Source organism: Gossypium hirsutum, chromosome A03, assembly GCF_007990345.1.
Source record: "Gossypium hirsutum isolate 1008001.06 chromosome A03, Gossypium_hirsutum_v2.1, whole genome shotgun sequence".
NCBI lineage: Eukaryota > Viridiplantae > Streptophyta > Magnoliopsida > Malvales > Malvaceae > Gossypium > Gossypium hirsutum.
In genome coordinates this window covers 50964547-50989746 of record NC_053426.1, presented here as the reverse complement: position 1 = coordinate 50989746, position 25200 = coordinate 50964547, and the positions used below count along the sequence as shown (strand labels likewise).

At 34.4% G+C, this 25200-nt stretch overlaps 1 long non-coding RNA gene and 1 other non-coding gene across 3 annotated transcripts; one reads left to right on the top strand and one right to left on the bottom strand.

Annotated features, from left to right (window-relative positions):
• The first annotated feature begins 230 nt into the window (after positions 1–230).
• Positions 231–9262, top strand: LOC121218553 (uncharacterized). Of its 2 annotated transcripts, none has more exons than XR_005914979.1 (3): positions 231–494; positions 8120–8159; positions 9024–9262. It is a non-coding gene; the product is annotated as an uncharacterized lncRNA (long non-coding RNA). The 2 variants fall into 2 exon arrangements; XR_005914987.1 differs by lacking the exon at positions 231–494 and adding an exon at positions 4723–4779.
• Positions 9263–10949: 1687 nt separating this feature from the next.
• Positions 10950–11056, bottom strand: LOC121225655 (small nucleolar RNA R71). Its single transcript, XR_005923517.1, has one exon. It is a non-coding gene; the product is annotated as a small nucleolar RNA R71 (small nucleolar RNA).
• Positions 11057–25200: the final 14144 nt, after the last annotated feature.

Here is a 25200-nt window from a genome sequence, read left to right as displayed (position 1 = left end):
GAGGAAAATGAGTCTGTTGTTCAGTAGCTAGTTCTTTGGTAGTTTATCTTTGATCTCGGATTGGAGTCCACGTGTATACAATGTGTGAATTGCTTTTTTTAGAATTTTTTGTTTTAATTCTTTAAAATTTTTGTAATTAAATTTGAAGGGTTTGATAAAATCTAATATTATTATATTATTTTGAAATATATTTTAATAACAATAAGTAAAATCTAATTTGTTTTAAATGATTAATTAAAAAAAACTATTAGAATTTTTAATTTTAATTAAAAGAAAAAAAGGGAGAGGAATTCCTAAAAAATTCTGCTCAGGTTATTCTATTTTATCTCTCCTCTCGCATGTTGGCTTCTTTTTCTTTCTCTTTTAGTTCCATCGTTTTTGTTCTTTTTGGCTATTGTGCTTCTTTTTGTATCTGTTTGGTCATGCATTAAAGCTTTGGTTTCGATCATTCAATAGAAGAATTGCGTGATTAGTTTGTTTAAGTGCTGAAACATGTAAGTGCCTTTGAATTTTAATTTGGTTTTCTAGATTATTTATTATTGTTGATTAAGGTTTTATAATTGTTTTTTTTTAATCTTATAATTGAGTTTCAGTTTGGTTCAACAGTGGGAAGTGATCGTTTGTTGGTGCTTGTGAACATTATAAGATGTGATTTCCTAAACATTTGTATTTGGAGCGATTTTTCTGTGTATTTTCGTGGTTGTACATCAAGTTTGGGGGTGGTTTTGGTTCACACGGTCGTGCGCCGTTTGGAAATTAGGTGAGTTTTGGGACACGTGGTTTGGGATCGGTCATACAGGCTGGTCACACGGCCGTGTGACCCCTGTTGGAAAGATTTTGTCGATCGCACACGGGTGTGTGAATTAGCCAAACGGTGATGTCTTCTTTGCTTCAAAAATTATGCTAATTTTCGTTAGAAATGCACATTGAGTTACACAGGAAACTCACATAGCCGTGCAACTTAGTCACACAGGCTGGACCATTCCACACGGCTTGGTCACATGGTCGTGTGGCCTTATTTTTTTACTATTTTTGTATTTTTTTCCTTTTTACAAATCAATGCAATTTAGACCCTAAATGATCCTGTGTTAGTTTAAGTTCTGTAAGAGTGTGTGATATCTTTATTTTGTTGAAACTAATTATGAAATGCTTTTTGTATATGTAATGTTGTATTCATGAGCACATATTTGATATTGGGTTTTTAATTATGTTATTTATATAAGTTTGGATGCCTTAAATGTGTTTTGTTGCATTTAGTGGAATGTAGGCATATGAATTTTGGTTCGGTTACTCTGGCTATGAGGAAGTTCGTTTCTATATGTCTGTTTGTATATTGTGTACATATTTTTGCATTTGTATAAAACTGGGGTTTTGGTTGTGAATAGAAGGAAGTCTGTTCTAAGCAAACAAATTGCAAAATTATTCTGAAAGCGATACATCTACATTACATATATATATGTCAACTGAGTTGCATATATCTATGAGTGGCTGGGACCACTACCGTGGTGTGTAGGATGGACGGGCCTATAATAGCCCTTTGTGGTGTGTGGGGAGGATGGACCTACCATAGCCCAGTTGTGGTATGCACGGTGATCAAAGTGGGTTTGGTTGGTTGGGTGGGTTTTTGATCTGTGCATTCATTACATATCTGAAAATATGATTGACAGAATGAATACTGAATAATATGTTTGTGTACCGTTTGTTAATGGAAATAAAATACGTAAACGGCTTACCAATTTGGGAATTTCTTATGTTTTTGGTATAGGTATGTTTCTTAAATATTTCTTGTGTTGTTCCGTTTCTACCATTTACTTATGTTTTGGACTCACACTGAGCTCGTGTAGTTCATCTCTTTAGTTTTTTCCTTTCAGGTAATTCGCGAGTTTAAGCTTCAGACTCGACACATCGGAGGTCTTAGAAAGTTTTTGGTGTTGGTTCGATTTACATAAAACTTCTTTAAGTATGGTTTATTTAAAAATTATTTGTAAGGCGGTTATAATAACTATGGTATGGGTTTGAGTTTGGATTTTTCGTTAAATTATGTGTTTTCAAATTTGAACAATATTTTGGAAGTTACGCACGTAGTTTTTAACTAAGCTCTTTGCTACTATTCCAAAGTTCATACGCTTTTGAGAAATGACCTATGGTCTTCTATTAAAAATTACACAACATATTTTTCACTATAACACAAATTAGAAATTTTGGGTTATGATTAGCAAAATTTGACGCATTTTGGAAATGTTCAGGGAATACTAGTTTGATTTATTTCTGACTTGTTTTTAACGCCAATTAAAAACTAATTGCAAAGTGCAGGTTTAGTTTTTACTAAATTTTGTTAAACATACAAAGAGATTGAATTTTTTTTAAGAGAAATTTTGAATTCAATAATGTGAACTCCGAAATCTGATCAAAACTTTTGGACCAGGTTCTCGGGTATTACATTTAGTGGTATCAAAGTCAGGTTTGCAAAAATTCAGGCAATCTTTTTATATGTTCACATGCGTGTGTATTAAAAATATTTTTGACAAAACATACCACAGTGTTTAGAAAATTTTTTGTGCTTTGAAAATGTTTGTAAAAATAAAATGTCTGAGACCCCGATGTCGGTTCGTGTGAAATTCTGAGATTGTAAGATTAGTTTTGTAAGATTGGAACTGTTGTTTAGATATTTATTTTTGTGTTCGAGTTTGGTATTGTAGATCTCTTAAGATTAGTTACGAGGATAAGCTAAGTCGTGAAGATCAACCTGGTGTGACTCTTGAAGAGTCATCTGGTTCTCTAGGACGTGTGTCTACTTAGGAGTTGGAGGTCGTTGTGGTTACACTAGCCACGGGTGGTGGTAATTTGGAGGTAGGTACTAAGGCGTTGACTTGGTTAGTAAGGGAAGTTTTAGAGAAAGTTTTCGAGGCTAGTTTAGAAAGAACCAGAGTAATGGTTCAAGGTAGGTGTGTAGAGTGTGGGAAGAAAAGGCATTGTAGTCCTTCGAGTTTGGAGCCTCGATTTGCGAAGCGTATGAGACCTCAGCTGAATTTTAGCAAAGGTAATGTGTAACATCTCGAAATAGGGCCTAAACAGAATAGTGGTTGCGAAACCACAAATCTGAGGTAGAAAAATTTATTTTATTATTATTTTGAGGTTCATGATATGATTGCATGATTGTGTGAAAATTTCGTGATGAAATTCTATGTATAAAGTGCTTAAGTTGAGATTAGGGACTAAATTGAATAATTTGCAAAACTTGCATTCTAGAAGTTTTTAGTATGAAATTGCTTTGGAATATTAATTAGGAGGGTTTAAATAAAAATTTTACCAATTTCTAAGTTTATGGACAAAATAAGACATGGATGGAATTTTTGAAAGTTTAATAAGGAAGGGCATTTTGGTCATTTGGATATTAAATGAAATAAAAAGGGAAAAATAACACAAAATTCATCATCTTCTTCATTAGCACGAAATTTCAAGGGTTTTCCATAGCTAGGGTTTGTTTCAAGCTTTCAAGCTCCATAGTAAGTGATTCCAAGCCCTGTTTTTAATGTTTTTTACGTTTTCAGAGTCCCGATTGCTCGATAAAGCTTATGCTAGCAATAATTTAAGTTAGGGTTCATATTTGGAAAAATATCCATAGGTAAAAATTGTTTATTTTGATGTTTTATGATATAATATGAGGTTTTAAATTATGTTAGACAACTTGTGCTACTCGGTTTTAAGTGAAAACAAGTAAAAGGGCTTAATCGGTAAAATACCTAATAGTCATAAGTACATGTTAGAGTGTGAATTTGATGTTGTCATAGAAGGGAAAAATTATCAGCATGTCATAAAACATAAGAAAATAGGATGAAGTTTAAATTACGAGCCTTGGGGAAAAAGTGCAAATATGTGAAAGTTTAGGGGCAAAAATGTAATTTTGCCAAAGTTTGGGTCAAGGACTGTTTTGATAAATGTGAATATTAAATAAGTTAAATTTTCTATTATAGATCAAGAAGAGCGAAATTCGGGAGTAGATCGGGGAAAAGAAAAAGTAAAGGACTAAATTGTAAAGTTTAGTCACATTTTGTACCAAGGTAAGTTTACACTAAATAAATGAAATATTCTTTTATTTTAAATTATTATTGTCAATTTCCAGCATTTATATTTATATACTTATTTTCTTTGAATATTTAAAGTCGAATTAAAGGCGAAGTGACAGAGAAAAAGCATTAGGAAGCCCCGTTTGAACCTTAGGAATGTTAGGATATTGGGGTTGAGAGGACAGGACAGGACAGAAATGAGCCATGTAAGTCCATATTAGTTATATGACTTTGGAGACAGGAATGAGCCATGTAAGCCCATATTATATATATATATGGCATTGGAGACAGGAATAATTCATGTAAGTCCATGTCGAAGACATGGCATTAGCAGGATATTGATAGACAGGAACGACCCTAGTATCCTTAGTATTCCGAGTGGTTCAACGGGTCATTGTACACGTTAAATTACAGTGAATTATCAACAAAAGGAAAGGTAGATTATATTTATGAATAGTGAAAGGTCGGGTAAGAAAGAAGGTAAGTGAGTAAAGAAGAAGGTAGAAAATGAGAAGTAAAGAAAGTTTATGAGGCTAGGTGACATTATGTATAATTATTCATTATGTTGAATGTTGTAATTTATTTTCTTGTAAGCTTATTAAGCCTAGTGCTTACTCTCTTTATTTTCCTTTTTCTTATAGTTTTTATCAAGCCACTCGGGGATCGAAGGAAATGTCGGAGACCCGATCACACTATCGAAGAAATCACATTGGTATAGTTAGACGTTTCGTTTTGTTTATGGCATGTATAGGAACTTGGTTTCTTTTGATATGATATGATCAATGAATGATGTGTAAATACTTGCTAGTGATTAGCTAATAGAGTGGCTGATGATATACATGTTTAATAGTATGTATGATTAAGTAGTAACTATCACATGAAAACTAAGAAAAATGTGAAAGTAACTTAAAAATAGATTCAAGTATCAGAAATAACGGGATTTTGAAAAATCACAAGAAATTGTAGAGACATGGGTTGATGGTGAATAATATATGAAATTAAAGTTCGTTGTGTCTATTTTCATATGGAATAAGCAAAACAGGTAAAGGTTTTGTATTTTATAGGGTATCTGAGTTTTGGTGAAATAGGGCCAGAGCGATTTCTGGATCCCCTGTTCCAAGTTTAGAAATTCACCATAAATTTTACAAAAATAATTAGGTGGTGTCCTTTATATGGTTAGAATTCTTATTGAATCTAGTTTTAATATAAACAAACGGTATAGTCATATGATTTTTTTACAGAGAGAAAAGTGGTTCGTAGTAAGTAGAGGCCAGTGCAGTCGAATTCTGAAACAGGGGTAACTTTAACTAATAAACTGTACTAATTGGCTAAGTCAAAAATTCTAGAAAAAAATTAGTAGATAGATATATGAGTCTAGTTCAGGAAAAATTTATGGATCTTAATTTCAAGTTTTGAAACTCGAGAAATGAATTTTTAAGCAACCATGACGCAGAAAAACAGTTTATTCTGAAAATTAAAATAAGTGGTTTAGAGTTGCTTAAAAGGTAAGATAAGTTTAGTAACACCTCAAGCTTGACTCCGGTGACGGTTTCGGGCGTGGGGGTGTTACATAATGTCGAAGGTTTTGCTAGTGGCATGGATGTTTCCGTTTGTAGGCATTGTAAGAAGCATCATCTAGATGAATGTCGAAAAAACTCAGGAGCATATTTCAGATGCGGGTCCATGGAGCATCAGATTAAGGACTGCACTTGATGACAATGAGTCAGGTATAGTTGTGGGATATCTCGGCTTATGTGTAGTGTTGTTTGTGAATGAGTTGACTTTTTGATTGTTGGATAATGTGTTGTGTATGTGATAGTAAGTGAATTGATTTGAATTAGTGGTTCAGTGTTTGAGTGGTGTGAGTGATTTTAAGGTTAAGTATGATATGGTAGCACGTTGGGAGTAGAGTGCACAACGGAAGCGTAGTGGTGAGTCTTGTGCTTAGGCGATAGCATGGTTAGTAGGAAATTTCGAGGACAAAATTTCTTTAATGAGGGGTGAGTTGTAACACCTCAAAATTGGGGTTAAAATTACCCAGGTTAGTTGGCTGGGGTTTGTGGTTCGGTTGGATTGTTCAGCGGCTATCTCTTCAGTAACTTACATTTGGTCTCAGGTTCGAGTCCATGTGTATGCAATGTGGGATTTTTTTTTTTTAGAATTATTGATTTTAATTCTTTAAAACTTTGTAATTAAATTTGAAGGGTTTTGATAAAATCTGATATTGTTATATTATTTTGAAATATTTTTTTATAATAATAATTAGTAAAATCTGATTGGTTTTAAATTATTAATAAAAAACTATTGGAGTTTTTAATTTTAATTAAAAAAAAGAAGGGAAAGGAATCCCTAAAAATTTTTGTTCACGTTATTCTACTTTTCCTCTGATTCTCTCGCACGTTGGCTTCTTTTTCTTCCTTTTTCAGTTCCATCTTTTTTTCTCTTTTTGGCTATTGTGATTCTTTTTGTATATATTTGGTCGTGCATTAAAGTTTTTGTTTCAATCATTCAATAGAGGAATTGCGTGATTAATTTGTTTAAGTGTTGAAAGTGTAAGTGCCTTTGAATTTTAATTTGGTTTTCTGGATTCTTTATTATTGTTGATTAAGGTTTTAGAATAGTTTGTGTGATCTTGTAATTGAGTTTCAGTTTTGTTCAACGGGGGGAATTGTGATCGTTCGTTGGTGTTTGTGAACTTAATAACGTGTGATTTACTAAACATTTGTATTTGGAGTGTTTTTTATGTATTTTATGGTTGTGCATCAAGTTTGGGGGTGGTTTTGAGGCACACGGGCATGTGCCACGCACGAACGATTCACACAGTCGTGCGCCATTTGGAAATTAGGTGTGCTTTGTGGCACACGATCTAAGGTGGGTCACACGGGCTAGTTACGCAGCCGTGTGACCCATGTTAGGAAGATTGTGTCGATTACACACGGACGTGTCGTTTAGTCACACGGTCATGTATCTCAGCCACACGAGCGTGCGAATTAGCCACACGGTCGTGTCTTCTCTACTTAAAAAATTATGCTAATTTTGGTTACAAATGCACAGTGAGTTACATGGGAAACTCACATGGTCGTGCAACTTAGTCACACAAGCGTGTTGTAGCCACACGGGCGTGTTGTAGCCACATGACCGTATGAATTTTCCAGACGACCCTGTTGACCCTCACATGGGTTGGACCTTCCCACATGGCCTGGTCACACAGCCGTATGGCCTTTTTTTTACTATTTCTTTATTTTTTTTCCTTTTTACAAATCGATGCGATTTAGACCCTGAATGATCCTGTGTTAGTTTAAGTTCTGTAGGAGTGTGTGAGATCTTAATTTTTTTAAACTAATTATGAAATGCTATTTGCATGTGTAATGTTGTATTCGTGAGCACATATTTGATATTGGGTTTGTAATTATGTTATTTATATAAACTTGGATGCAATAATGTGTTTTGTTGTGTTTAGTTGAATGTAGGCATGTGAATTCTGGTTTTGTTACTCTAGTTGTGAGGAAGTTCATTTCTATGTGTCTGTTTGTATATTGTGTACATATTTTCGCATTTGCATAAAACTAGGGTTTTGGTTGTGAAGAGAAGGAAGTCTATTCTAAGCAGTCAAATTGCAAAATTATTTTGAAAGTGGTACATCCGCAATGCATATATATATGTCAGCTGAGTGACTGAGACCCACTATGTGGTTTGTAGGGTGGACAAGCTTATAATAGCCCTTTGTGGTGTGTAGGGTGCCCTAATATAGCCCAATTATGGTGTGCAGGGTGGTCGGAGTGATGTTTGGTTCGTTGGATGGGTTTTTTATCTGTGTATTCATTACACATCTGAAAAATGATTGACAGGGTTAATACTGAATAATATTTTTGCGTACCATTGGTTAGTGGAAATAAAATTCATAAACGAATTACCAATTTGGGAATTTCGTATGTTTTTGGTATAGGTATGTTTCTTAAATATTTGTTGTGTTGCTCCGTTTCTGCCATTCACTTATGTTTCAGACTCATACTGAGCTCGTGTTGCTCATCCTTTTAGTTTTTCCCTTTCAGGTAATTCACGAGTTTAAGCTTCAGACTTGACACATCAGAGGTATCAGAAAGTTTTTGGTGTTGGTTTGGTTTACATAAGATTTTGTTAAGTTTAGTATGGCTTATTTAAAAATTATTTGTAAGGCGGTTATAATAAATGTGGTACGGGTTTGAGTTTGGATTTTTCGTTAAATTATGTGTTTTCGATTTTGAACAGCATTTTAGAAGTTACGCACGCAGTTTTTAACTAAGCTTTTTGCTACTATTCCAAAGTTTATACGCTTTTGAGAAATGACCTATGGTCTTCTATTAAAAAGTACACAATATATTTTTTACTATAACACTAGTTTGAAATTTTGGGTTACGATTAGCAAAATCTGATACATTTTTGAACTGTTCAGAGAATACTAATATGATTTATTTTTGACTTATTTTTAACGCCAATTAAACACTAAGTGCAAAGCTTAGGTTTAGTTTTTACTAAATTTTGTTAAACATACAAAGATATTGACTTTTTTTAAAAGAAATTTGGAATTCAATAATGTAACCTCCGAAATTCAATCAAAACTTCTGGGTTGGGTTTTTAGGTGTTACATTTAGTGGTATCAGAGTCAGGTTTGTAAAAACTCAGCCTGTATTTTTCTTGAAGTAAGTATGACAATTGTGTTTATCTACAATGTCTTGATAATGGTTCTTTTATATATTTGTTGCTTTATGTTGATGATATGTTAAATGCGGCTAATAATCCATCTGAAATTGGTCATCTTAAAACCATGCTTAACTCTAAGTTTGATGAGGGATTTAGGTGCATGATAAACTATAATTTATACATATTTTTATCCCATGCTGAGCACATTTATGGATGATTTCTCAGATTTGGTGAATTCGATGCTCCTAATCCTTTAATTTCATGTTTTATAATTAGGTGAGCATAGGAGAGTAAAAAGAGCGAGAAATGGGCTAAAAACAGAGAAAACGGGCCAACATGAAAAATCAACACGGCTTGGACTACCTCACACTGGTAGGCCACATGGCCGTGCCCATTTGGCAGAATCGAAGCACGACTCACACGGGTAGACCACACACCCGTGCCTATTTAACAGCCTTGACCACGGTCTGAAGCAATCGTACACGGGTGTGTCACACGGGCATGTCCCTGTTGAGCCCAAGTATAGTCCTATTCAGAAAAGGCCACTTTGGAGGGTTCTTAGGCATTCTAAAGCCTATTTAAACACCTGAAGAGGCACTCAGAGGGAAGACAGAGAGTAGGAGGCAAGGAATTACTTAAGGAAAGCCTATTGATCCATCTCAAAAGTCGGATTCATCGTCAAGACTGAAGATCTCCCTTCAATTTTCTTTAGGAGTTTTGGGTTTTCTTTATGTTTTGTTATCTTTATTATTTTGAGATGTTTTCTTCTATAATTATGAACTAAACCCCCTAAATACCTAAGGGGAATGAAACCTAAGACGGATCTTGTTATTATTATTTGAATTGTATGATAAATATTTGACTTGTTCTTAATTATGTGTTCTTAATTATGTATTCTTAATTCTTGCTTTAATATTGCAGGATATTGATTCAAGTTAATGCACTTATTCAGAGGAGAAAAAGCCCCTGTCTAAGAGTAAATTTGTCGTAATTAAGTAGAGTTGATTACACATCTAGAGATAGGGTGATAAGATTTTTCCAGATTAGGGTGAAACCTAATAAAGGAGTCCATAGATCGAGTTAATGCAACACTAAGTTGTTAATTAGAAAGAGATTTCAATTAATCAACCTAGGGTTAGACGTTTCAGAGTCAAATAACAAATGAAGTCTAGGTGAATTTTTCCTTGGGTATTGTCTTAATTAATCGAGTTTTCCCAAAAGCTTTTCCCAAATTTTTTTCTTTGTGCACCCTTAGTTTAGTTAATTACTTTAGATAAACAAATCCCTTAATTTTTAGGCTAGATAATAAAAATAAAATAATTACTAGTACTCTTGGTTCCTTTGGGTTCAACAATCCGGTCTTGCTAAAGCTATACTACTGTTCGATAGGTACACTTGCCTTCATCGTGATAATAGATAGTTTCAAGAACGATTAATTATAAATTTTTAAAACCTGTTACGAATATCACTTATCAAGTTTTTGGCGCCATTGCCGGGGAACTAAGATATTAGGAACACTCGATTTTTATTACTTTAGCCATTTTACTTTAGTTGCAATTTAAATTTTTAATTTATTTTCTAATTTTCTCTTTTATTCGCTTCTGACAGGTTTTCTAGTTTATAATAAGAAGAAACCCATTAGGACCATTACTTTTTGACAGTGAGATCAATCGCACAACTCGCAGAAACCGAAGAGAAATAAGGCGAAGCTTAAGATATGCAGAGGAAGAGCAAGAGGACGATATTCAAACCACAACCGAGGAGATGGCTGAAAATCAGGAAAATTCGCTACCTCCTGTGATTGCTGCTGATCCAGTAAATCAGAATCCTGCTCCGCGCACTATGTATGATTATGCTAAACCGAATTTAACAGGAACTGAATCAAGTATAGTTAGGCCTTCTATTGCTACAAATAATTTTGAACTGAAACCTAACACGATTCAAATGATACAGCAATTTGTTCAGTTTGATAGTTTGCAGGATGAGGATCCAAACAATCACTTGGCGAATTTTCTGGAGTTTTGCGACACATTTAAAATCAATGGCGTTTCTGATGATGCCATTCGTCTTCGGTTATTTCCCTTTTCATTAAGGAATAAGGCTAAACGGTGGTTGAACTCATTACCACGAGGGTCAATCACTACTTGGGAACAAATGACCGATAAGTGTTTACTAAAATATTTTCTGCCGGCCAAAATGGCTAAATTAAGGAATGATATCTCTTCTTTTGTGCAGATGGATTTAGAAACACTATATGATGCATGGGAGAGATACAAGGACCTGTTGAGAAGGTGCCCTCACCATGGGTTATCACTGTGGCTACAGGTTCAAACTTTCCACAATGGGCTGAATCCTTCGACTAGACAAATGGTTGACGCAGTCACTGGTGGGACTATCAATAATAAAACACCTTAGGATGTTTATGAATTTATAGAAGAGATGTCACTGAATAATTATCAGTGGCAAGTCATGAGGACAAAGCCAACGAAAGTAGCCGATGTTTTTAACGTCGATTCGGTCACCATGCTCTCTAATCAGGTAGAACTTTTGAATAGAAAAATTGACGATTTTCTTGGTTCTTCACAGGTTCACCCAGTAATGCAATGCAATGCAAGTGAAGGAGGAACAAGCAATTCAGAATACCCACCTTATGGCCACAACATGGAAAACGACCAATTAAATTATATGGGTAATAATCCTCGACCTCAAAATAAACCCTACAACGGCACTTACAATACAGGATGGAGGAACCACCCAAATTTATTATGGGGAGGCCGAGGGAATCAAAGAACACCACCACCTCCAGGCTTCCAACAACCACCTTACCAACAAGAGAAAAAGCCGAACCTTGAGGAGATGGTAACAAAATTCATCTCGGTGTTAGAAACTCGTTTTTAGAATACCGAGACAGCACTTAAGAATCAACAAGCGTCGATCCAAGGGCTCAAAACTCAGATAGGCCAGTCGCTAAATTGATATCTGAACGACCACAAGGTAGCCTATCGAGTAACACTGAATCTAACCCAAGAGAGCAGCTCAATGCAATTACCATTCAAGATGAGGAAGGGTTAGTTGCACCTAAACCAGAATCGAGGCAAGAAACTGTGGTAAGTAAAGGTAAAGGTGAGGTGGACCACAATGACCAAAAATAGGTAAGTGAAGAGTACAAACCACGTGTACCATACCCCAATGCGACAAGGAAAGACCACTCAGACGAACAATTCGATAAATTTCTTAAACTTTTAAAGAAGTTACATGTTAACTTACCGTTTATTGAGGCTCTTTCGTAGATGCCAAACACAGTAAAATTTTTAAAGGAGTTTTTAGCAAATAAGCGAAAGTTAGACGAGGCGTCGCATGTGGAGATGAATGCAGTTTGCTCAGCCATTCTACAGAATAAGCTGGCCAAAAAATTAAAAGATCCAGGGAGTTTTACGATTCCTTTTTTAATTAGTAGCTTAGATGTTAATAATGCATTGGCTGATTTAGGGGCTAGTGTCAATGTCATGCCTTACAAAATGTTTAAGCAACTAGGTCTTGGGAAACCCAAACAAATTAGGATGAGCATTCAATTAGAAGATAAGACAATTAGATTTCCTAGGGGCATTATTGAAGATGTACTCGTTAAAATTGACAAATTTATATTCCCAGTTGATTTCGTTGTTTTAGACATAGATGAGGATAGTAACGTGCCTTTAATTTTAGGGATGCCCTTTTCAGCAACTGCTAGAACGATAATTGATGTTGGTACAGGTGAACTCACACTTCGTGTGGGTGATCAAACAATCACTCTTCAAGCTCGTAATTCGAGTAACACCTCAAAAATCGAAGATGATTGCATAAATCATACTACTAGTACTGATCATGCGGTGAAACCCTCTGTGCAGAAAACAAGTTCAAACAGCGCACATGAGCCTTGTTCAAGCAACAATAAAGAACCTATCTATGAAGAACGAAGGTTACGAGTTGAGGAACTACATGAATGGCGGACACATAAACCAAAACCATGCCTTGACGAGCTCAATATTCCACCAAATCAACTTAAGGTTGGAGACAGAGTACTACTGGATGTAGCATAAAGTACTACCGGATACAACAGATCCTCGTATTGCCACTTCTGAATCTAATGGAGAAATTCCTCTCACGGTACTCAATATTTTTCCATACGGTACAATCGAGGTAATTCATCCTAAATTTAAAACTTTTAAGGTAAATAGTACTCATTTAAAACCTTATTTTGATAAAATTGATAGCAGGGAGGAGGAATGTAAACTCCTCACACCACCATGACCACGCAGCAGAAAGGTAAGTCGAGCTTAGACTATAAATAAGCGCTTCTCGGGAGGAAACCCAAGCACTAACGGTGTTAACTTCTTTAATTTTTAGTTTTTAACATTTAATCACTAACTGAGTACTTGGCCACAGGTTTTCCAGAACCACACGGCCAGGCACACGGGCGTGCCTTAGGCCGTGCTCACACCACGAGTGGAGACACGACCGTGCGATACAGCCGTGTGAAACAGGGTAAATTTTTTCCCAAACACAGGATGCGATAAGTTGCCACGGGTGTGGGACGTAGCCGTGGGCGGACTTGTCAAAACAACACGGGCGTGCGACATGCCCATGCCCACCACCTGAGCTCAAGACTGATAAACCAACACGGGCATGCACCTACACACACGGGCGTGGGAGAAGCGAACGAAGTAGAACACGGCCGTGTGCATTGACACGCCCAAAGAACACGGGCGTGGGACGAATTTCAGATGCGCCCAAATTTGAAATCGCGAAACACACGGGCTAAAATAAGGGCACACGGGCCTGTCCCACGACCGTGTGCCCCAATACCTATATAAACCCTCACTATTCATCATCCTCTTCCCCAAAATCCCTAACCCTAGCTGCCGCAACTTCTTCACACGCCCTCCCTGCCACGCCCGTGCGCCAACCGATCAGCCGCCCTTCAACTCTCCTTTCTTCTTCCCTTTTCCACCTTCCCTTCTCTCCTTTCTTTTTCCTTCTTTTTCCCTTTCCACCACATCACACGCACGGCCAAGAAATCACTGCCCACGCTCGTGGCCAACTCATCTCTCTGCTTCTCCGACCACCGCCATTGTCGATTACCATTTTTCCACATTTTTACTCAGTTATTACATTATTATTAATATTATTGTTCTTATTATTCATTATATTACTATTTATTCTTATTATTTTTCTGTCTTAAGTGCTTTATTGAACCTTATTTTGGTTATCCTTGTTAACTTCATGCTCCATTTAGTCTTCGATATTAGTACTAATTTGTAATTTTTTTTCCCTTAAAATCCTAGTCTTTTGATAACTTTCATATTTTGCTTCCTCATTTTTATACATTTTTATCTAGTGATCATTTATTTAAGTTTTCTACTAAGCATTTCTATTTTACTTGTTCGTTTGTTTGATGGAACTGAATTTGAATGATTATTTCTTATTCATTTGCCTATTCTGTGATTCTTCCAACTAAATTCTATAATTTCTTTTGTAGAAACACTATGACAAACCCAAAAGGAAAGAAAGCTGCGGTCCCCACCTCAAAAAAACGAAAAGAACTGTTATCTTCATCGGCTCCTACTACAGAAATAAGATACCCATTCTTCCAATTCCCACCAGGAAACCAGGAGTAACTTTTTTAGACATATCGGGCCCGACCCTTAGGTGTGGGCCGCTTTATTGATTAGGCCACACTTGAACAAATTCAACTCGCTGACGCAGTCCGAGCTCTTCTGACGACTGACCCGTAAGAGCTCTTCTTTAAGATCATCGAGCCAACGTACCTCGAGCTCACACTGGAACTCTGTTCAACATTCCACTTCCAAACCATTATGACAGAGTTCGATGATCCAGGAACGGCCTAGTTCCGCCTCGGTAGTTTGGTTCGTCAGTTGAGCGTACCTGAGTTTGGAATTGCACTGGGGCTATATACGGAAGAGTTCATGGATGAAGAAGACTTCGACAGCCTCCATCGCCATATCCACTACTCTCCTTTGAAATGCTGGCAAGCCGTCGTACCTGCCTCGGCCACTTATAATCCTAGCCGCTCCAAGGCATCGGCTCTCCCTCCATCCTTGCGATACTTACACGCCATCTTAGCCCACAGATTGACAGGACGGCGAGAGAGCACCGGGGTCGTCAACACTCACGATGCCTACTTTTTATGAAGCATAGTGAATGGGCACATCTTTGACCTTGCCTATTTTATCGCCCTCGACATTCGCCATCAAATGGAGCGACATAGGAAGGGAGTCATCTCCATTGCCCCTATGTGACTCGATTGGTGAGGTACTTCGGTCTCCTCAACACAACAGCACAATCATCCTCCCTCACTCTCATCGGCCAGATGTCCCCACAGGGCATCTCAAGCATGTAACATATGAGGATGATCGAGAAATGACGTGGAACCGACCCTCCTCAATACTACCTCGTCCAGTCAGTCGAGGAGGACTCAGAGGACATTACTGATGATGTCCCTTCACATCACGACGACCCACCGACTCAGCCACCATCCATCCATCGTCCAGTTCATGCGGCAACTTCATACTCTGACATCTCTGAATGCCTTATTCGATTTGAGCAACAGTGTTTTCAGCGTTTTGATCACATTGATGCTACTCTACATCAGATTTGTCAACACCTTCACATCTCATCGCCACCACCACCTCACGAACCATCCGGCAATGACGATGTTTAAATATTTTTTATTATCTTTTTATGCTTTCACTTTTATCTTTAAAACTACTTTTTTATTATATTTTTCTTTAATTTTATGTTTATTTCATTTTTCTGTTTTATAATTTATATTGAATAATTTTTACTTTCGGCTATTTCTTTACGAGTAATTATGCTTCTTTATATTTCCTAAAGAGCTCCAAAGCTCACTATTACTTAGGAACTTGCAATCCCTTGGAAAAGGTCCTCCACGACTGCCATGTCCTGTCCAACCACCACGATAACTTCTTCGCTGGACACTGTGGTTGTCAAACCAACCTCTACCACCACCGGAGTATCCTCCTCCAATCTCATCATTGCCTTGGCCGATTATTCTCCATAACTCCAATTCAAGGAGTCCATTCAGGAAGTTTCACTTCTCTCCCTATCTTATGATCTTATGTCTATATTTTTCATTAAATCTAACTTTGTACATTGAGGACAATGTACATCTTAAGTGTAGGGGAGTTATTTATTTCATTATCAAAAAAATCCCTGAATTTTGTCTTATTTTCATGTAATCTTCTCATATCATTATTAAAATGAATTTTAATTAATTATTTTTATTGATATGTCTTGAATTAAAATATAGGCATTCATGCATTAATTGTTTAAACTTTAAGGAATTAGAGAATCAAGCATGATAAGTTGATTTTTAAGAATTAAAAATTTTTTAGGTTGTTTCCTCAAGTTTAGGTATTATCTTGAGTTGAAATTCATAGGTTTAAACATTAAAAAGCCATAATTTTTGTGAGATCTTAAGCCTTTAAAGCATCTATTATTTCTTTCATGCTCACTTTTATTGTTGCTTTGAGTGCGTCAATATTGAGTTGTCATTCTAGAACTTGCTTGATTATGCATGTCAAGACCACACCATTTGATTTGATATGTTGAGATGATAAAGGCACTTAGGTTTAACCCACTCATTCCATAAAAGTCTACCTTCACAATTAACCCTTAGTGAACCCCCTTGAGCCTAACAACCTATTCATTGATTTACCCTCAACATTAACCCTTAACTCATTATTGTTGAAATCCCCTAAATTAACTTGATCCCTATTTTTGTAGAGATTTGATTTGAATAAATTGCTTAGCTATGTTTTATTTTTGATAGGTAGCCTATGTTATTTGACTTGTTCTTAAAAAAAATACTACATACATATATATTAGTAGTAACTCGTTGTTTTTTGAGCTTAAGTGTTAATTCCATATTCTGAGAAGAAGCTCACTCGTATTTAATTAATGATTAGTTATTTTTTTAGCTAGGTAATTTTTCAATTCAATCTCAATTCTAACCTTTTCTTTCAGCTTGTGACCACACCCCTTAACCAAAGCCACATTACAACCCTCTAAAGACTTTTTGATTGACGTATCATCTCAATATATAGTAGTGGAAATTTGATTTTCATGCAAGCCTATGGTAATAACTTTTCATATTGACTAATGAGTGCTTCATTTATTGTCCTTAAACACCTCGAGTGATTTGAGTGAATCTTTAGTGAGGGTGTTAAACTTTGTAATATTTTGAATAAAAGGTAATCACTTAAATGATGGGAGACACCTTGTTTTCGTGATAAAATGCTCAACTTGGAATGTTTGAAACTTTGATGTTCTTCTAGTTGAATTCTCAATGTATGATTACTTATGGTTTATTTTGAGATATTATCGATAGGGATTATAAGTTGAGAAGAATTTATTTTGATTGTGAGTTGAGGATTTTGCTTGAGGATAAACAAACGTTTAAGTGCGGGGGTATTTGATAAACCGTAATTTATACATATTTTTATCCCATGATTAGCACATTTATGGATGATTTCTCCTTATATTTGATGAATTCAATGCTTCTAATCCTTTAATTTCATGTTTTATACTAAGGTGAGCATAGGGGAGTAAAAAGAGCGAGAAACGGGCCAAAAATGAAGAAAACAGGCCAACACAGGAAATCAACATGGCCTGGACTTCCTCACACGGGTAGGCCACACGGCCGTGTCCATTTGGCAGAATAGAAGCACGACTCACACGGGTAGACCACACGCTCGTGCCCATTAACAGCCTTGACCACGGTCTGAAGTAATCGCACACGAGCGTGTCCTTGTCGATCCCAAGTATAGTTCTATTCGGAAAAGGCCACTTTAGAGGGCTTTTAGGCATTCTAAAGGGGGGACTTAGAGGAGGCACTTAGAGGGGGGACAGAGAGTAAGAGGCAAGGAATTACTCAAGGAAAGCCAATTGATCCATCTCAGAAGCCAGATTCATCGTCAAGACTGAAGATCTCCTTTCAATTTCCTTCAGGAGTTTTGGGTTTTCTTTATATTTTGTTATCTTTATTCTTTTGAGATGTTTTCTTCTATAATTATGAACTAAACCCCCTAAATACCTAAGGGAATGAAACCTAAGATGGATCTTGTTATTATTATCTGAATTGTATGATAAATATTTTACTTGTTCTTAATTATGTGTTCTTAATTCTTGTTTTAATATTGCAGGATATTGATTCAAGTTAATGCGCTTATTCAGAGGAGCAAAAGTCCCTGTCTAAGAGTAAATTTGTCGTAATTAAGCGGAGTTGATTGCACGCCTAGAGATAGGGTGACAAGATTTTGTCGGATTAGGGTGAAACCTAATAAGGGAGTCCATAGGTCGAGTTAATGCAACACTAGGGTGTTAATTAGAAAGAGATTTCAATTAATCAACCTAGGGTTAGATGTTATTAGTCTCGAGAGAGATAATAATATAACTTAGGGATTTCTACGGATCAAGTCAAATGAATAAATCGTATGATTCAGAGTCAAATAACAAGTGAAGTCTAGGTGAATTTTTCCTTGGGTATTGTCTTAATTAATCGAGTTTTCCCAAAAGCTTTTCCACAATTTTTTTCTCTGTGCACCCTTAGTTTAGTTAATTAGTTTAGATAAAAAAAATCCCTTAATTTTTAGGCTAGATAATAAAAAGAAAGTAATTACTAGTACTCTTAGTTCCTTTGGGTTCGACAATCCAATCTTGCTAAAGCTATACTACTGTTTGATAGGTAAACTTGCCTTCATCGTGATAATAGTTAGTTTCAAGAACGATTAATTATAAATTTTTAAAACCTGTTGCGAATATCACTTATCAATACAGCAAAGAGAATTCTGGGGATGGAAATTTTGAGAGATAGACATTCCGGGAAATTTTTTATCGCAACAAAGATACATAAAAAAAATCCTTACGCGATTTGAGATGCAATATGCAAAACTAGTAAGTACTCCTTTACAACACATTTTAAACTCTAAATTTTAGATTCCCCATAGAATGAAGAAGATGAAAGGTACATGTCAAAAGTATCTTATTCAAGCGCAGTTGGAAGCTTGATGTATGCAATGGTATGCACTCGTCCCAACATTTCACATGGTGTTAGCTAATATGTGGCAAATCTGGTAAGTTGCACATGCGTGCAACTAAATGGATTTTTAGGTATTTGCGGTGTACTTCTAACATGTGCTTAGAGTTTGGAAGAACTCAAAAGGGTCTAGCCAAATATGTTGATTCTGATTATGTAGGAGACTTAGATCACGGTTACCTATTTGCTTTTGGGAATTGTGCCATTAGTTGGAAAGAAACACTTCAAGCTATAGTGGCTTTGTCAAATCTTAAAGCAGAATACATGAGAATTACAGAAATAGTAAAAGAAACAATTTGGTTAAGGGGCCTATTCAGTGAACTGATAAGTGAAAAAGGGGCAACTATCGTATATTGTGATAGTCAAAGTGTCATACATCTCACCAAAGATCAAATGCATCATAAGAGAATGAAGCACATAGATATTCATCATCATTTTGTTCAAGAGGTAATCTTTCAAGGATATGTTCAGATTCTTAAAATTGACACAACACAATCTGACCGACATGCTGACAAAGAGCCTTCTAGTTTCAAAGTTCAAGCATTGCTTGGAGTTGGTAAGTATCCAACGAAGAATCAGTTATGCCAGTAACAAGGCTCAGCAAGGGAGTTGGTCCACATACGAGTCAAGGTGGAGATTTGTGGGAGAATGTCTCTTATTTTGACCAAAATTTATTTTGGCTATTCTTCTCCTAATTAACTCTGTTTTTAGTTTCTCACTTAAACTGTAATTAACCTAGAGTTATTATAGTCATATATGCTACGAATTTCAGCCTATAAATAGACCTTACTTACTCTAGGTTTTACACAATAAAATTCTCTATTTTTGAAGGGTTTTCTTTGTGGGGTTTCTAAATTTTCTTTTAATTCTCTCCATCTTTTGTACTCTCCTTTATTATAGTGAAATCTCCTTTAACCCGTGATTTTTTACCCTTTTTTGAGGAGTTTTTCCATATAAAATTTATGTGTTCGATCTTTTCATTTTTTTCCTTCACTTTGTTCATTATTTAATCGGGTTTATCCCCTATAGAAAGCATCAGGATGCTTCATAATTTTTATTCTATGTTGCAAGCCTAAACATCTTCACCAATCAAAAATAGTGTCGATTCCCAAATAAATATACTTGAGTTCAACTCAATAGAATTAGTATCTTTTTTAACCTAACATGGCACTCGGCAATTTCCGTGTAACATGTAATCTTAGAAAGAAATTTTTGGAACACTCAGATCTAATCGTGTTCCCTACTACCATCATCATTATTATCTTAGAAATAAAAGTGGATCATCTTATCTTTAGAAATATAAAGGCCACAAACCATTAACAATTAGTTTATATCTTTGAAAATATAATTGTGCCATTACCTAAACTTATTATGTTCAAGCGATTCAAAAATACATTAAAAATTATTTTATAATTAAATAGTTATTGGAGCCAAATCAATTTTAATCACTATGTTTTACTTAATTCGGATAATCATGGTTATCCCATTTATATGGCTAACCCTGATTAGATAGTTTTGGTTTTATCTTCCACTAACCATATAACTATCTTGTCTTATATATTACCAAATTGTTGTCAATCATGTTTATGCTTAAATAAAGCATCTACCAAACTTTTAATTTTAAAAGAATAAAAAACTCCAGAATACCTGAATTATCATTATAAGTTTCAAGTCATAGTTTTTTAAAAATACGTTAAATTTTTAGATGATTTTACAGTTTAATTTTATCCGTGATTACGAGATCACCAAGTGTTTAAGTTTTAAACACTATTATAAGAGAAATTAACCTTTTACACTTTTGGTCGCTTATTTAGTAAAGTGACATGTGTTTAAAAATTTTAAAAATAAATGAAATATGTCAAAAATTAATTCAAATCTAAATTTGATATTATGATAGTGTATTTTAACACATCATAATTGTTTTTAAAATTTTTTACATTTTTTTCTTATATTTTTAATCCCTTTAAAAATATAACCCTTTCAATTGTATATTACTGATACCTATTCAGTATTTACCTTGTTACTAACATGAAAACTTTCCAAGTATAATTAGATATTTTTTAGAATAAAAGAAGATTGTGGAACAATGATTATGGCTATTACTTTAAGGAAAATCCAATTGTGGCATCAAATTTCAATGAATCATTTGGCTCCTCTCCTTTCTCTCACAAATTAACTAGTATATTTCCACCTCATTAATTATCTTTAATTATTTATTTTAATCTCATGCAACTCAATTTTACTTCAATTAATTCATACTCTTATATTTAAACATAAATTTGAACTTGAATGTAACTTTTTTCATTATCCGGATACCGAGTTCATATCTGAAATGAAGTCATTTCTATTTCATGCCATGATCAAGCACATGTACACATAGAGAGACAATTACACATAATAGATTTCCAAAGTTCGAAATTCATGTTCTCACTTGGACTCTATCTACAACTTCCATATTTTAATGTTATAAACAAAATAGAACACAACATAGAGAAGAATCGCACGATCTAAATACTCGCAGATAAATCTCAAGGAAGTTGTTATTCTATCACTACTACTGCATGTACAACTCTTTCTTTCAAACCGATCAATTTCTGCTTCTTCTCTAACAACAAACTCTTAATAGGATTAGTATAACAAAGCAAAAGAAAATAGAAGAAAAACCCTCGCTACAAAAGTTTTAACCAATATTAGTATCTCACAACTTCCTCGCTCAAGGTTAACATGTGGCTAACATGCAAAGCTAACTCAATTTTATCATGGCCAACATAATCATTACAGGCTATAATACATCAAGAATAATCATAACACTTTGGTATATTTCTAACTGGATCTCAGTTAATGCACAACTAAAACTAAACAGAATTCACACATGCACAAACGAATAACATTCAAATCCAAAATCCCATAATCTTTTACGGCGTATATAAATAAAAGGTCTTAACACACAGACTTTCCAAAAGAAACATTGATTGGTGGGTTCCTCACTACGACCACGTCAAATCATAAAAATTACAACTTAGACTTCACCCAAAAGTAAATCATAACAGACTTATAAATCATACAGTCCGCCACTTATGGCGCATAACTAATACAAATACCTCACTGGCGTATATAACATAAACCAATCTTAAAAGTAAGTCTCATATGAACTTACTTGAAAATACAGTAATAAACAAGGTGTCAAGGACTAATCCGTAATTTCTTCTTTTCTTGATTATCTATTAATTTTTTCAAATCCTAATCTATAATAATTTATTACAATTTACCAATTCCAATAGCCTGATATCATCCTATTATAGGTATAATTCAGTTCAATTTCACTTTTTAGAAGTTTCCTATAACCGAAACTATCATGACCTAACAATTTAGTTCTTTTGTCATCTCTAAATTTAAAAGCTAACATTTAAACATCAAAATGTTCAAAAACCATCAATGGCATCTTTTATAGACTTTAGAAGTTTTGGAAACAAATATACGGATTAGCTAAATTGAGTTACAACAATATTAAAAATATAAAATTTACAAAAAAAAGACCACGAATTAACCTACATGCAAAGGTCGATTACTTTGGAGATTTTGAAACTCTCTTTTCTCCTTCAATGGTGTTCAAACGGTGGGAGGAAGATGAGAATAGAATTCTCTTTCCATCCACTTATGTTTTCTTTAAGTTTTATTTTTACAATTCTTTAATTTTAATTAAAATAAAATTAATAAAACCAAACCAAATTCAAGCACTAACCATCCAAGCTAATTTATAAGGGTCCAATTACCATTTAAATCCATTCAATAAAACCATTTGACCCGTTTAGCAATTAAAATTTAACAGCGATTAAATTTTTATCACTTTTATGATTTAGTCCTAAAACCCTAATTAACCATCCAATCACTATAATTTTTGGACCAAAATTCAATTCAACTATATAACATCTACATAAATATTTAATAAAAATATTTGTGGGCTCAGTTTATTGAAACGAGATCCTAATACCTCATTTTTCCAAAACTACTAACTTCATGGTCGAACCACTTTTACTTTGACTAACTGTCTAATTATCAAATTTATCATATCAAAATTCAATATAAATTTACGATAGACTCGTAAATATTAAATAATATTTACTAACTCGACTATCAGAATACGAGGTTATGAAACTGTCATTTCCAATACCATTGAAAAAAGGATGTTACAAAAATAAAATTAATAATAAGACTTGTATGCTTATCCAGTTACCCCAAGAAATTCGGTTGGGAGTCTTAGCACTCTAGTCGACCCATGTTTCTAGTTTTGTCAAATATGTCACATTTAAGTGGACCAAACTCAACACAAATGAAACCTATTCAAGGCCTAAGTCAATGGTCCAAGTAGAGGAACAATTTCGTTATAACAGGAGATGGAATGAACAGAAACATCTTTCCCAACATCGTTTTCAAAAGAATAAATATTATTTTGAATGTAGCTTTATTTTGATAAATTTAGAAAAAATACATGTAACAGCCCATTTTTAGTGATGTCGGAAACTACGGTTTCAGGACCACGATTTCGATGAGCGAGATAGTATTTTAATATTTACAAGTATTTATTAGAGTCGTATTAAAATTTAGTTAGGAAATTTTAATATTTAAATAGTTAATTAATTAAAAAGGATTAAATTGTAATAAATGCAAAAGTTAATTTCTATTAGAAAAAGAGTCAAATGGCTATGGAATATTTAATTAATTAACTTAGATGATAATTATATCATACATATATATAATGGAAATTTATGGACTAATGTTTGTTATTTGTAATTCAAACAATTAAGGGTAAAATAGTAATATGATAATTAAATCTAAAACAAAACAAGCAAACAAAAAAAAGGAAGTCATCTTCTTCCTAGGCCGCCATTGAAATTTTAAAGGAGAAAAAAAAACACCATTGTAGAAGTTTGATTCGGCTAAGTGTTTTCACTTTGCATGGTAAGTAATTTTCACTTGTTCTTAGTGATTTTTATATTTTTGAGTTCGTATTAGTTTAATTTAATTAATCCGGGGGTCAAATTGTAAAATTGTTAAATGTAATAAATTATGCCATGGATGAGATTGATGTAACTTTTGAAGTTTTATGGTAGATTATTAAGCTTAGTTGTTAAATAGACATATTTTGTTAAATGATTTTGATGATTTTAAGGTTTAGTGACTTAATTATGAAAATGGTAAAATTTAAGGAAAATATTGTGAAATCATGAAAATATGGCTGTGTCGGACCCTAGAAAGAATCAGCTAACATGGTATTTCATTGATTGTGGTTAAATTGTGAGTTTTGGGTTTAGAGACTAAGTTGCACAAAAGTTAAAATGGGCTATAGCTTGAATTAATTATCTTAAGCTATTTGAATGGTTTAATTATTTTATGTTCAATAAGTCTAAGTTTCCTTTAAACAAGCTTACTAAGCACTAGTTGATTACGTAGTTGTTTTTCTCTATCTTGTAGATCATCGGAAAGCTCGATCGGTTGGAATCATGTCGGAGCACGATCACACTATCCAATCATCATTTTGGTAGATTTTGGTTACTTTGGTTTAAGGTTATAAATGGTATGTAATAGGGCTTGAATGTTAACTTGGCAATTTGGTATGTTTGAGTGGTGTCAAGCTTATGTATGCATTAATGTTTTTAATTGATGGTTTGTAACAATAGGTGTGTTGTTGAACACTATGCATGCCCATGTGATGATAGGTAAATCATGGTTGAATGATATGTATGTGTGAAATGGTTTTGGTATGTTTGATTTGTGCTTATGAATGAACTTGAGATGTTGGTTGGATTGATTTTGATGTATGAATTATGTTGCCTTTTGATGGCATATTGGTTAGGTTTATAGGATGGTTGATTTGGTATGTGATACGGAATGAGTGTGGATGAATGCGAAAGTGGATTGTAAAGTTTGTCAATGTCGCAGATTTAACTTAGGGCTCTAGACGTTCAGAAAGAAACCTAGATTTTTGACCCAACCTGAAATGCTATCAAATCCAAGTCAGATAAAAAAATTAAAATAAATTACTAATATAATTAAATAGAATAATAAATCAAAGACTAGAATTATAAAGAAGAAAATAAATAAGATAGATGAAAAAGATAGAACGTGGTGTATAGAAGTACTAAAAAGCCTTGGAAACACGAAGAATCCACAACCCCCTTCAAGTGGCTTTAATTTCCCCTCCAAGAAAGAAAACTTGGCAAGAAAAAGTTTGAAGATGATCCCCACAATCTGAAAGGATTGTTAAAACTCTTCTAAAAGGAACTCAAGAGAAATTCTTGAAAAGAAAAACTCAAAGAGAATTTATTAACTCAAAAG